At 37.4% G+C, this 15,457-nt stretch overlaps 1 protein-coding gene across 4 annotated transcripts in view; it reads left to right on the top strand.

The window, feature by feature from the left end:
* The window catches only part of SMAD2 (SMAD family member 2), a 98,864-nt gene that overhangs the window by 1,724 nt on the left and 81,683 nt on the right, over positions 1-15,457 (top strand). The gene's annotated exons all lie outside the window — the stretch shown is intronic.

The raw sequence follows: 15,457 nt of genomic DNA, 5'->3' as shown, positions 1-15,457 counted from the left end.
AAGTAATTGTCAATAAATAAACAAGTGATCACGCAAACTCCATTTTTCCAAAAATGGTCCCTGAAATTTGAATTAATTTCCAGAATTCTGAATGATTAGTTCCTTTTCTTCTGATTTCATGTGAATTGAACCTTCACCACTGATTGTAAGGGTGCTTTCCTTGAGACTAATAAGATAATACATTTTCTATTATTCTGAAAATACATTAGCTATTTTTCTAGTTTTGATCCCCTTTAAAAAAAAAGTTTTCCTCACATACATGTGTAAGGTAAATAGTTAAATGTGGTAAGTTTTGATGTGAATAAATAAATAAGTGAAGCAAATATACACAGAGATGGGAGAAATAATGTAAAATGGATTTCATAAATGTATCATGGTTGGAGGATTTTTTTTTCATTTGCCTTAAAAAAAAACATACAGGGTATTGATAGAATTTTCTCCACCAAAAGGTCATTTAGAAAACATTTATATTAAATTCAGGAAGTAACACTGATTTTATTTTTAAAGTTCCTTAGTTTTTTGTTTTGTTTTTTTGCCATAAAATTAGCTGTGGTAGTAAGAAAGAATAGTTCAAGTCCATGGGCATATCTAAGGTGATTACCCACTTACACTCTTAATGTTAAAATTGAGTTTAAAGTAGTTCATTGGTCTGTTTTAATTAATGTAATGTGATTGGTAACATCCATTTCCTGACTTGTTTTAGTAAGAAATTGCTGTTAGAACTTGGTTTTTATACTTTGTAGCTATACCTTGTACAGTGATTTCACATTATAGGAGTTCAACAGAGTTTGGTTTTTCAAGGTTGTAAGTTAACCTGTGCCTAGTCATAAATGGTCAAATCTCTACACACAGAATCTGTAAGGTTCATGAAATAAGAATCTTGTAAGAAACTGTGCAGAGTAATTTCCTGTTGTTTGTGGCTTGTCAGGCTTGGTGTGTGCTTTAACTCTTAAGTAGGAATTTGGGGATAGTTTTGTATATTTCAGCAGAAATTCTCTTTAGTAAGAACAAAGGTTGTTTCTACTTCAAGATGGCAAAAGGTCCCCTTTTCATTTTCATATTGTAAATATTACAAACATGTTGCTAAAATTTTGTTACTTCACATTGGGGGAAAATCCGTGAGTGAAAAATAGTTTAGTTACGTAACCTGCTGATCAAAGACCTATTGAATTTTTACATTTTGCAAATATTTTCAGCTTTGGCTTTTCTAAAGGTGTGAAAGCCCTCCTTATTCTTGTTTGGTTTTGATTTTGTTCGTTTTGTACTTTAGGACTTCTCGTTTTGTAGCAGCTTTTTTATACAGGTGTTTTTGTAATGCATATAAAAGTCGTCGTATTTAGTGCAGTCTGGAAGATGGAGTCTCATTCTTATTCTTGGGACAAGAGTCATTTTTAGAGGATGGCGAGGGGCATGTCTTCTGATGGGAGTAGAGGGGCCATTTTTATCTGTAAGAGGAAAGATGTTTCCCACTAAGTATGGTAAAGGTACGGCAGGAAATGTGAAATCAAAAGGTGTCAAAACCAGTTCAGGAGAGGTTATGCGTTTATTCAACAACTAACTTGCATTTATTGAACAGGTAACATTTATTCATTTATTAAACAATAAAACAGCCTTTTGCTGTGTGTCAGGCCCTGAACTAGGCAGTGAAGTAACAGGGAACAAGTGTATCCCTGTTCCTTAATGGGATTAGAAAAGTGGAAAATCTTCATATCTCTTTGTCCTGTCCTCCAGTGTTTAGAGTAGGAAGATCATGTTAATGTACAAATTCAGGACTGAGCCAATTCCTAAAGTCTGCTTGCATGGCTTTCTTTTGAGTGTAGTGGACAGCACTAGGGAAGGTGTCACATGTTAACTCATATTGTCACCGGGAACAGGTAGTGTATTTTTTGGGGGTGGGGGAACTTGTCACCATTTTTGCACCATCTCTACAAATTAAAGATATGACTAGTCTTTCAGAAATATATTTGTTGCTGAGCAGGTGAACACTTGTAGAGCTAAGCCTAATTTGGCCTTAGTTTGATTATCCATTGCCTTTTATAGAAACTGGTTAGGGAAAGAAAGCAAACCTGAATCGGTCAGGTTCTAACGGAAGTATCAGAAATAAAGTATAAAAACAATTAGCTAAACCAAGAAAAAGGATTGGGCTGCAACCTTGTGTAGTGGAAAGGCCCTGGGTTTTGGCGTCAGAGAGACCTAGGCGTATAGTCAGTTTCTCAGTCACTGTATTGGGCAAATTACTTAACTCCTGAGCCTTGGTTTTCTGATTGAAAATGGAGGTAATAACACCTACCTCTTAAGGTTATTACATTCAAAGAGTAAGTGATGGTGATGAAGGTACCTAAGAACAGTGCCTCAGACTAAGGGTCTTCTCAGAAGATCTTTGTTCTCTTCTGGTTGTAGCTTTCACTTGTTTTCTAATTCAGATGATTTTCCTACACTCTTCTCCTTGATCTATTATAAAATACATTTGAGAAACAGACACTTAGCGAAAAGGCCTAAGGTAGGCAAATTGTCCAAGTCCATACCTTTCAATTCTAGTCATAGGAGAGCCATTGTGACCCTTAATTAGAACCTGTTGGCATTTATTTCAAATGTTTCTAACAAGCAAAGTTATCTTGCTTCTAAACCCACAGTAGATTAGAGACAAGTAGATTGTGGGTCATGTGGGAGGTTGAGGGGAGTCTAGTGAGGGGTGGGGTAGGAGGATGGGGAACTGTTAGCCTACTGTCTATTTTAAGAAAATACATAACAGTCTGGTGAGGATAATGGAGATAATCTACAAGACACAAAAACGAATGCTCAGAGCCTAACTAGCATGTCTGGAACCATTCAGTGCAGGACCAGACCTGAAAACATAGTAATGAAAGTTCATCAATTAGATTAAATCATATTTGGGAAAATCTATTTAAAGAGAGCGGTAATCTACATAATATACTTTAGATTGTCATTTGGGATGATTAACAATTGTTCTTAAAGGGGTAGAACATGGTTCTAATGACTTACTTTATGACAGATCCAAAGTACCTGCTCTGACCAAGGTGCTTTTCATTTGTTTTGCCATTCAGAGTAATGTGATTCCAGACTGAAAAATCTTTCATGCTAGGCCAGTAGTAAAGAAAGGTGATCTAAATGGTGTTGCACCCCAGGTCACACCTTTTCTTCGGAGTAAGTCATTTTTTTGTCAGTCTGCAGGGGTGTCGTGTACAACTTTTCACTCAGGTTTTAGGATAAAGTATGCTAGAGATTTCTGGGACTGAACATGTGTGGACAGTTGGCTAGTCTGTCTGTTGAGGGCTTCATGCTTCTTTTATGTGACTTCTATCCAATATTAGCCTTGGTAATTTTTTTGGATCCTCCTCTTTCCTATCTCAGGGTTACTTTCTAAACCATCTACTCCATCAAATATTAATTGGTGACCTTGTAATTTATAGCCTTAGCTATTTGGGGGAAAAAAAGGGCCTTTTGTTTTTAAACCAGTAGTACAAAAGTTAGCCAGCCTTTTTTGTTTAAAAATGCACAGTTTGAGGCTTATTGCTTATCTCTGATCAGTTTTTAAAATTTATTTCATTTTATTTATTTTTGGCTGTGTTGGGTCTTCTTTGCTGCGCACGGGCTTTCTCTAGTTGCAGCGAGCAGGGGCTACTCTTCGTTGCGGTGTGCGGGCTTCCCGTTGTGGTGGCTTCTCTTGTTGCAGAGCACGGGCTCTAGGCGCGCGGGCTTCAGTAGTTGGCAGCATGTGGGATCAGTAGTTGTGACTCGCAGGCTCTAGAGCACAGGCTCAGTAGTTGTGGCACATTGGCTTAGTTGCTCTGCAGCATGTGGGATCTTCCCAGACCAGGGCTTGAACCTGTGTCCCCTGCATTGGCAGGTGGATTCTTAACCATTGCCCCACCAGGGAGGCCCTCTCTGATCAATTTTGATCATTACTCCAGGTTGATATAATTGTGATGTGTTCAATTAAGACATATTTCAGTGCTGATTATAGGTAGACATCTCAAGGATAGCTCTGAGCTTCAATTTCAGTAATTTCAAGTAGGGAGAATGTAATTTTGCCAAGCCAGATGGATTTAGACCCTGCCTCTGGTTTGGCTAGTTAGCCAGAAATATTAAGGTAGTTAAGGTAATTGTGGCTCACATATGTGCCTTACATTCTAGAGTGTGTACGCGTTCTTCTTAGATATAAGTGAGCCACACTGACAGGACAGATGCCTGGTAATTTAGATCTTTTAAGTTTGTGGTTTTAAGAAAACAAATCCTGGGCTTCCCTGGTGGCGCAGTGGTGAGAGTCCGCCTGCCGATGCAGGGGACGTGGTGCCCCGGTCCGGGAAGATCCCACATGCCGCGGAGCGGCTGGGCCCGTGAGCCATGGCTGCTGAGCCTGCGCGTCCGGAGCCTGTGCTCCGCAATGGGAGAGGCCACAACAGTGAGAGAGAGGCCCGTGTACCGCAAAAAAAAAAACACAAAAAAACCAAATCCTGAAGTGATTCATTCTCATTAAAATTTGTGAGTTTACTGTCAACTTGTCACGAATTCTTCCAGATAGTTCTGTAATTTTCAAAATCTCAGAATTACTTTGGCCTCAAGACTAGAACAGTGGAAAGTGAGTGCAGACTTTAGTTTTGATCTGTTCAGTACACATGTCCAGTTTGCATCTGAAAACCTGTAGTGCCCTACTGTGACCTCCCTTCTCTTTTAGCGGGAGGGCATAGCTTCAGGTTTAATGTATTCAGCTTGTGAGGAAGAATAACTGGGAGGAGCCACTGGAAGTTCATCAGATTTATTACCTTGAGTCTTTCAGTTCAAAAACTCGATCTGAGGAAGTATCATAGTAAATCCGTGATCTTGTAGTTTGCCCGTTGAAGATAAAGTACATTTGTATATGCTGCTTCAGCTTTTCCAAAAATTATGTAACATGATAATGGTTATGGACTTGTAAATATTAAGGAAATGCTCCGTCTTAATCATCCTTCATTATAAAATGTGGGGAGGTGATTCTGGTTTTCAGAGTTCACAGAATAAACTCCTGATAAATGGTGCAACGGAAGCTGGGCCCATGGGCTTTCTTCCTTGATTTGAATGAACTATGGAAACTTTTTTGTTGACTAGAGGCGCTCTATCTATGGCAGTGAATGCAAATTTTTCATGTTTAGACCAACCTTTTACTTTGTAGACAGGTGGTTAGGCTGTAGTTCATGTAAGCCGGCTAATTAAACTTTTCTTTATAAAATGTTTTAAGTATCAGGAGGGTTCAACTTTGGCCTGAGGTTTGTGCATTGGCCATATTTGCTCTAAACTAGTTTTCAAACCTAATGCACACACATACCTGTATGCACACAACAGCAACCAGAGAGAAGGCTCCTACCAGCAACAGCAACAGCATTATGCAGAATCTCAAAATGTAAGGAAAGGGACAGTTGCTGAAGCCCTGCCTGCTCAGTTTTCCTCTCATTCTTTGGCCCCCAGGAAGCCTTTGAAGTTCTAGAGGAGTAAAAGATCGTAGAGAAGAAACTTTCTGTAGACCCACACCATTCAATATAGTAGACACCAGCCACATGTGGCTATTTAGCACTTGAAATATGGCTTCTGTGACTGAGGAAATGAATATTGAATTTAATTTTAATTAATTTTAATTTAATTGAAAGTTGTGTTGGGCAGTGCTACTCTAGGCTTTGCTTTAATGCACTTTTACACCCTGAGGACTTGCACCCAGTTGATGTGGGTGTAAGTTGTTGCTTCAGCAGAAGGTTAATACAGACTCTGGGAGTTTGAAGGGAGATTGGAGTACTGAATATTTGTGCTGATTTGAGTCTGGACTTGTGTAGTCTCTTAATAGTTGGATCCTTTTTCACAGTCCAGGGATGATAAACTAGTATGTAATTTTATGTTTGCAAGCTGAATATAGACCTATGGATTCCACAACTCATTAAAGGTGAAAGGAATGTAACTCAAGTAAAGAACAGATAGAGTCTCTTTACACAGCAGTCCCCATATAATGGGGACTTTCACTGAAGTAATGACCTGCTTTTAGGGTTAAATTCAAGCTCTAACATTACGTTTTAACAGTCCATAAAACTGAACACATGAATGTTTTCTCTTTGCTTTTAAAAGGCACATTACCCATCGCTCTCCATGGGGCGAAACCTAAAAATCTTAGGTTTCCAATTGGCAGTGTCTTTCGTTACTAGTGTACAACTTTGGAAAAAAAGCATAGTTACAGTGAGAATTGAGAAATTTCGTTTTTTTTTTTTGGTTGTTCTTAAAACTAGTTTTTACTTTTTTTTTTTTTTTTAATGCTTTCTATTGTCCTGGTTTCTCTGACTAAAACAATTGTAAAAATCCAGGTCATTAGTAAACGTGTGATACCTGTTTGAATGTGGATTGCCAAAAATCTAATAGTGGTTTTATACCATTTCAGCAGGAACTTAGGTGTTCTTTATGAGGCAGCACCGTCACATTTCAAGTATTTTATGCGAAATATCGAACTTGATTTCCTTTTGAAATAAATATTTCTATAGGTATTTGGAGAATGTTTTGTATTTGCCATCTGAAGATACTTGAAATCTGCATTTACTTTCTATACTTAATGACTTCCTTTGTTCTAAACTTGAACCTTGTGAAGTGTTTTTTGCCACTCTTTTTCATATTCGCCTACCTGCTGCCCTTTTAGAAGTCATCACTGGATTCTGAACGGCCAAGTTTAGCAGTCTTTTCTCCATTGTCATACTACTTTCTTCAGTGTTTGCATCATTGACTATACTCTCTTTATCTAGATTTCTAAAAAATCACACAAAGAGACACAGATTAGGCCCATTCCTCCTGCTGCAAATGTTTGATAAAATGTAAAACATTTTTGGTCATATATATATTTATATATATATATATATACAGCTGATCTAAAGAGGGAGGGGTGAGAGGAAGAGAAAAGTCCCCAGGTACCAGAAACTTAGAAAATCAGTTAGTGTCAAGGAAAAGCTGGCCTTGGGGCATTTATTAGATAAATAATTCAGTAGCTGGGGCTGGGGTTGTAATGCCATTTGGGGAAAGGAGATAAAATTCTGGGAACTGTATACTAAAATATATATATCTATATCTCTGTTCTGATATCATTGAAACTTCTGTGGCCTCTGAGAAAAACAAGCCTCAAGCTTCTCTATGGAAAAACTAGAAAAATACTAGTTTGTAGTGTTTTTGTAGAGGGACTTAAATATCACATGAAGGCCAAGCAGGGTAAATAAAAAGCAGACTCTAGCTAGATGTAGAATAGTGGGGTTTTTAAATAGGTAATACATTATTGTATTCAAATTCAAAATTCGAAATTCAAAAGATACTAAAGATATACAGTGAAAGGTCTCTTTGCCAGCCTGTCCCTTCCACCCAGTTGCCTTTCCAAAGTCAAGTAGCATTGCTAGGTTTTCTTGTATTGCTCCAAAGATTTTATGCATATGTGAGCAACTTTGTGCATATATTAACTTTTAGTACAAAAACTGGTCCTGTATTTTGCTTAATAATGCATCTTGTAGATTATTCCATGTCAGTACATAATGAGTACTTTTTAACTTTTTCTTTTGGTTGCACAGTATTCTTCTGTATGGGTGTCTATAATATATTTCATCAGTCCTCTGTTGATGGACATTTATTTCCAGTCTTGTGGTATTAAAAATAGTGCTATAATAAATAACTTTGTTTATACATCATTATACACATACATAGGATAGATTTCTAGAAGTAGGTCAGAAGATATCTACATTTGTATTTTTTATTTTAGGGAATGTACTTTATTCATTTTTTGAATAGGTAGTAAGAGCACATGGTGCAAAATTCGAAAGGGACAAAATAGTAAATAATGAAAGTAACTCTCCCTTAGATCTCTTAACTCCTGCTCCCCAGTTCCATATCCTTCTAGAGCTGCTCTGTTCAGTAGATAGCCACTAGCCACATGTGGCTCTTGAACACTTGAACTGTAGCTAGTCCAAATTGAGATGGGCTGCATTTGTAAAATACACACTAGATTTTTAATAATTAATTAAAAAATAGAGTGTAAAATATCTCCATTTTTAATACTGATTACACATTGAAAGAATATTTTAGAGATATGGTAGGTTATATTAATAAAATTAAATTATTAAAATGATTACTTTTAACTATTTTTAATTTTTTAATGTAGCTAATAGAAAATTTACAATCACATGTGTGGTTTGTATTCTATTTCTGTTGAATGGCTCTGGCTTAAAGAAATTCCATATATATATAAACCAGTCTGAATGCATGAGAATTCCTCTTATCAGGCCGTTTTTTTTTTCCCTTTGCGTTATAATCTGTAGCATCAGAAATCTCGACGTTGGTTAAAACATACCAGGCGGTTCTTTACTGTCACATTTACTCTCAACATTTACCATGATCATACTGGGTCTCAACAGTGAAAGTCATGCTTCCATTGACTTTTACAATGTTTGTCCACTTTAGAGAGAAGCCTGATATTACTCTTTTTTTAAAAAAAATTAACTTATTTATCTTTGGCTGCGTTGAGTCTTCATTGCTGTGCATGGTCTTTCTCTAGTTGCGGCGAGCGGGGGCTACTCTTCGTTGCGGTGCACGGACTTCTCTTGTTACGGATCATGGGCTCTAGGCGCACGGGCTTCAGTAGTTGCAGCATGTGGGCTCATTAGTTGTGGCTCGCGGGCTCTAGAGTACAGGCTCAATAGTTGTGGAGCACGGGCTTAGTTGCTCCGTGGCGTGTGGGATCTTCCCAGACCAGGGATTGAACCCATGTCCCCTGCATTGGCAGGCAGATTCTTAATCACTGTGCCACCAGGGAAGTCCCCTGATATTACTTTTGCTACATGTTTTTGAACCTGCCCCAATCTACACTGGTTGCCTACACCTAGTACACAGCAGTTGTCCTCGGATCCCTCTTCACTGTCATTTTATGGGGTTCGCTGTCATTTTATGGGATTCCTTAGCCTTTCTCCTTTGTTAGATCTCCTGTTCTTTTGCTCTCCTTTCTTTTGATGAAACATATCCTTCAGGACTTCCTTTGAGAGAGTGTGTGTGGAAAATATTTGGAGATGTTACATGTCTGAAAATACCTTTATTCGATCCTGGGTGGGTAATAGAATTCTAGGTTAAAAATAATTGTTTTTCAGAATCATGAGGGCATTGCTCTGTTGACTTCACTTAGTGTTACTGTTGTGAAAATCAAATCCATTTTGATTCTTTTCTGTCTGTATGACCTTTCAAAAAATTTATCCCTGGACACTTTTGGCTCTTTTTAGCATTCAGAAGTTTCATAGCCACCAACCTTGATGTGGATGTGTTTCATCCATTGTCCTGGGGTCTTGATGGGCCTTGTCAATCTGGAAACTCCCATCTTTCAGTTCAGGGGATATTTCTTGACTTCTTTGATAATCCCCCCCCCGCCCCCCCAATCAGCTCTGATGTCTTTCTGGAAGTTCTGTTTGGACATTCGACCTCCTGAACTGGTCCTCTAATTTTCTTCATTTTTCTCCACTATTTTCCATCTTTCTTCTTGTTCTGCTTTCTGGGAGATTTCCTATACTGTATCTTCCCACACTTCTATTGTACCCCCTCCGCCCCCCCCTCCGTTTCTGCTATCAAGTCATCTAAGAGCTCTTCTTTTACACTTTGAATGTTCCCTTTGTAAAGTATGTTTCCTTTGTAGAACATGCTGCTCTTGCTTTAGGGTTGCTATATTCTCTCTTGTTTCTCTGGGTGTAGTGATGATTTTGACGATGTTTTCTTTCTCTGTATAGTCTCAAACTTCTTGAAAGTTGCATTTTTCTGTTTTTGCTTGCCTTTTTCCTCAGATAAACCAAGTAATCCTTGATTAAGAAGGTGGGGTCTAAAAAGCCGATTGGAAACTAAGCATGTGGGTCTTGTTTCAGTTTCACTGTAGAGTGATCTGAGTGGACCATTTGTTGGTAAACCCTCAATATTAGTATCTGTATGTTTTTCCTCCTGGGTTGGTCAGGTAACCTGGAGAGGAGTCTTGATCTGACTAAATGGGTAAAGGTCTGGCTGCTGGTATCTTGGGAGCCAGAACTCAGTGGAGGAAGAGGTTGGGAGTGTCTGCTTTTAGCATGTTTATGTTCATTTACTCCCTCTCTTCTCCTAACGGGACCCAGGCCATCTCCTAGTACAGGTAGACTCTTTTACTCTCTGCCAAGAATAAACATTTAGTCTTCTGTACCCAGTGGCATAGAGTGGGGAAGTGGATCTAAGTATCTGATTGCTTCTCAAATATCCCTCACCCAATCCTGCCTATTTTATCTCCTTCCTCTTTCTGGCCCTCAGTTCCTGCTATGACTGGTGGTGTCTGCTACTTAGCCTTTTGAAAATTCTGCTGTGTAAATCAGGATGTTTCTCCACAGGTAGGCTAGAGTTAGTAAGCAGTCTCTGATCTGTTCACAGTTATTACTCATCCATCCATTTTCCAGTTATCAAACTTTTGCTTGTTTTCTTCTTACTCTTCTCCCTATCCTCATGAAATTGTCTTTTCTTTTTTCTTTTTAAATTCCTTTATTGTGTGTTGTTGAGTTTGTTTTTAGTTTGCTGTCGTCACCTGCAACCCACTGATTAAAGTTTTCCATCAAAAATTTTTAAGGATAACCCTCTGAAAGAACTGGAATAGAATGTATAACTCCAAATCAGTGGGGATGAGACAGTGGAAATAAAGAATATGTGATCATTCAACTAGAAGGCAGGAAAGGAGAAAAAAGAAGCAAAGAAATTGCTTAGGAATTAGAAAACAAAATAAGATGATAGAAAATAAGCTTAAATATCTCCATAAACCAATACATAATTTCAGATTAAGCTTGCTGGTTAATGGAGAATGAAAAATTAAAAATTAACTAAATGCTTTTTATTAGTAGATACAGTTGAAACTATGATGACACAGTTCTAAAGTAAAGGAAAAAGATGCAAAAAGATATACTAGGCATAAACTCCATTTGGGCTGCTGTAACAGAATTCCATAGACCGGGTGCCTTATAAACAACAGAAATCTATTTCTCACAATTCTGGAGGCTGGGAATTCCAAGTTCTAGGTGCCAGCAGATTTGGTGTCTGGTGAGGGCTCACTTCCTACTTCATAGACAGCTATCTTTTTGCTGTAACCTCATATGGCAGAAGGGGGCAAGGGAATTCCCTGGGGTCTCTTTTATAAGGGCATTAATCCCATTCATGGGGGCTCCACTCTGATGACCTAATCACTTCCCAAAGGCCCCACCCCCAGATACGATCACATTGGGAATTAGGTTTCAACATGTGAATTTGGGTGCAGGGCAGGGCAGGTGTGGTAGGGACTGTCTATAGCAGTCTATATGGTAACATTAGCAGAATTACAAGGATAAGTCAACAAATGTGTAATAATCATTGTAGGAGATTTTAACATACCTCACAGTAATTTAAGAAGAGATAGGTAAAAAATAAGGTTATACAGCACTGGAAATGTGCAGTTAGCAAGCATGCAACAATTACAATTATATTCTTTTCCGGTACACATGGAATTTTACAAAACTTGGTTATGTACTAGACCTCAGAGCAAATGTTGACAAATTCCTAAGAATTTGTACCTTAAAAATCATGTCCCTGGACCCTAGTGCAGTTAAGTTAGAAACATAACAGGAGGATAGCAGCAACAGCTCCCAAATCCATAGTTGTATGCTGAAAAAAACATACTTCTAAATTTAAGGGCAACTCATAAAAATTAGGAAATGTTTAGGATGATGAAAATACTATCAAAACTGGGATACAACAAAAGTTCATTTGCCTATCTGGGAAACTTACAACCTTAAATGTATATTAAAGAATTAAGAATGTTTACTTAGTAAAGAAAAATAAGTTAACTATACAGTGTAATGAGTTAGAAAAAGGAAGGAAATAAAGTTGAGAAATATTAATAGGGGAAAATAGATATAACTGGAACAACTAAACCTAAGGTGCTAAGTTGAAAAGACTTAAGTTTGATAGAGGAGGAAGAGAAGGCACAAATGTGTTAGAAATGAAAAAGGGATAGGACTGCGGCCAAATTGAGATTTCAAAACTAAGAACACTGAGCAGTTTTTTGCTTTCAGATTGGAAAACAGGTAGAATGGAAATTTCTAGCAAAATAAATTACCAAAATTGGCTTAAGAATAAGAAACTTGATTAAACTTGATTAGATTATAATGTTAAAATTTAAATTCATAGTTAGATATCACACCAAGATGAAATTAAATGAAAATCCCCAAACAAAAAACCCAAACCCCAAGTGAAAATTCCAGATGGGCAAGTTCTATAAAACTTAGGAAGAACCAGTAATTCTAGTGTTATACAAAATGTCATAGAAAAAGTCATTTTGCTAGGCAACTGTAATCTTGGTACCCTCCCAGCCATCGAGACAAGTGTAGTACCAGAAGGGGAACATGTAGGCTACATCTCACTAATGAACATGGCAGTAAAACTTTAGGTAAAAATGTTAGTATTTGCTCAAAACAAAAAAGACACTGTGACTATTTAGGGTTTGTCTCAGGAATGTAAAAATGATTAAACATTAGAAAACCTGTAAATGAAATTCATCACATTAACACATCAAAAGAGAAAAACCGTATGATAACCTCAGTGGGTGAAGGAAAGCATATGATAAAATTTAGTACTTATTCTTGACAAAAATTCTTAGAAAATTAGGAATTAGGGAACTTGCCTAATTTGAGTAAATGGTGTTGGTTTAAAAAATAGAAGTGTACCTATGGCATGATTCCAACTATATGAATTTCCAGAACAGGTAAAATTACTTTGATAGAAATCATGGGTGTGAAGGGTAGATTGACTTAAAAGGGACCCAAGGAATCTTTTTGAGATGATGAAAATATTCTGTATCTTGACTGGGATGGTGGTTATATGGAGGTATATATTTACCAGGACTCATTGAATTATATGTTTAACATCTGTGCATTTTATTGTATGTAAGCTGTGCCTCAATAAAGTTGACTTTAAAAAGAATACAGTTGACTCTTGAACTGCATGGGTTTGAACTGTCTGTGCCAGTCCACTTCTATGTGGATTTTTTTTTTCAATAACTATGTACTACACTATTCATGGTTGGTTGAATCCTCACTTGCAGAACTGTGATACAGAGGGCTAACTGTAAAGTTATATGCGAATTTTTGACTGCATGGGGGGTCAGCACCTCTAACCTCCTCATTGTTCAAGGGTCAACTGTATATAAAAACCAGTGTATGCCAGCAACAAACAAAATCTAAATTTTAAAAAGCCACCCTTTAAAATGGCAACACAGGGGCCTTCTCTGGTGGCACAGTGGTTGAGAGTCCGCCTGCCGATGCAGGGGACACGGGTTCGTGCACTGGTCCGGGAAGATCCCACATGCCGCGGAGCGGCTGGGCCCGTGACCCATGGCCGCTGAGCCTGCGCGTCCGGAGCCTGTGCTCCGCAACGGGAGAGGCCACAAGAGTGAGAGGCCCGCGTACTGCAAAAAAAAAAAAAAAAAAAAATGGCAACACAAACTACAAAATACCTAGGAAAAAATAAAAACACGTGGGACCTTAATGGAAAAAATTATAAGACCCATATAATATTCAATTACAAGAAGATATACTTGTGTTTATGAATAGAAGCCAGTATCATGTGTCAATTTTCCTCCACTAATTTATAAATTGTGTCATTCTAATTAAAATCGCAGGTGAAAGAATTCACTTTATCAGATTTCAAGACATATTGTATAGCTTTAATGGTTAAGACATGATGGTATTTGTCTCAGATATAGACTAATGGAAGGAAAGAAAAAAAGCCTAGAAACACAAATAGCATTTGTAATCACTAGGGAAAAGATTCAGTATATGGTGCTGGTGTACTTGATTATTTCTGTTGAGGAGGGGAAGATACCTACCTCACACCATACACACAAAAAAATTACAAGTGTGAAAAGCAAAACTTTACACTTTGACTTTTAAGAGGTGACAGCATATGGAAGGATCTTTTAAGAAGGTACAGATGTATACGTATGATTTAAAATACTGATAACTTTGAGCACATTAAAGTGAACTACTTAAGTATAAAAAAGGCCATCAAAAGTCACTTGCTAGGTGAAGATACATGTGACATTAACAAAAGATTATTATCCAGAATATATAAGTAATTCCTGTGAATTAAGAAAAAGATGGTGAATGTGAACAAATGATTCAAAGGAATAGCATCCTGAAAAGTCAGTAAACATGAAAATGTTCTCAAACTTCTTAGTAGTTGGGGAAGTGCTAAACATCGACAGCCCTCTGTGTTGCACCCCATCCTTTTGACAAAAGTTTGAGGGACCAGATAATGTGTTAGTGATACTGGGTAAAATAGGAACTCATATTTCCCTGGTGGGAATGACAATTAGTGTAACCATGTTGATAGTATTTGGTAAAGTTGTATATGTGCATGTCCTACTGTGCAGCATTTCAACTCCTTGGTATCTGTCCCAAGGCAGTGGTTTTCATATGTTGTTTTACAGACCTATGGTGGGAAATATATTTTACATGAGACACAGACTGAATTAAAATTTTTGAAATAATTGAGTATGCTCTGTTTTCTACTGTATTCTGTTTTCTATTTTTTTTTTCTGTTCTTTTAAAAAAGATACTTCTCAGGATCAACTAAGTTGATTTCATATTAATGGTTCACAACCCTCAATTTAGAGAAATGGCAGAGGATAACATATGGTAGAATGTCTCTTTTAAGAGTGTGTGTGTGTGTGTGTGTGTGTGTGAGTGTGAGGTTGCAGTGTAAAATTGTATTTCTCGCTGTGGAGCTTCTTTTTTGATCAAGAAGTTCAGAAATTTCTGTCCTTAAAGAGCTCTCATACAAATGAGAAGATATATGCCAGACTACTCATGGCAGCTTGTAAGAGTGGAAAATTGGAAACCAAAAGGAGACTAGACAGTGAACTGTGATAGAGTCATATAATGGAGTGGTATATGACAGCTAAATGAATGCATTAGAGTTGAGGATTATATATGTATAATATATGCTGTATTATATAACTATCAGCATGGATAGTTATAATACTGAGTGAAAAAAGCAAAGTTACATGAGCAGTGTTTAAAAGTTTGACACAAATTTATAAAATGTGCAAAACTTTATTGTATGGATACCATATGTATCAAAACCCTTTAATGACCATGGGGGAGAGTCAAGATAGTGACTCTCCCTGAGAAACAAGAGGGAGGAGAGTGGGATCATAAAGGTGTTCATAGGGGACTTCAGCTATATCCATCTGTCATGTCTTATTTCTTACATCTGATCAAATATTGCAAAGTGCTGAGAGTTGACAGACCTGGGTGGGAGATCCAAGGGTGTTTCAATATATTGATTTTTTTTGTATGACTGAAATATATTTTTTAAATGTTCCAGCCACAATAAAACCCAAGATGGAGGAATAAGCAAATTTAATGAGATGTGCAGA

This window comes from Mesoplodon densirostris, chromosome 15 (genome assembly GCF_025265405.1).
Source record: "Mesoplodon densirostris isolate mMesDen1 chromosome 15, mMesDen1 primary haplotype, whole genome shotgun sequence".
Classification (NCBI taxonomy): Eukaryota; Metazoa; Chordata; class Mammalia; order Artiodactyla; family Ziphiidae; genus Mesoplodon; species Mesoplodon densirostris.
This window is presented reverse-complemented; position numbering and strand designations above follow the sequence as displayed.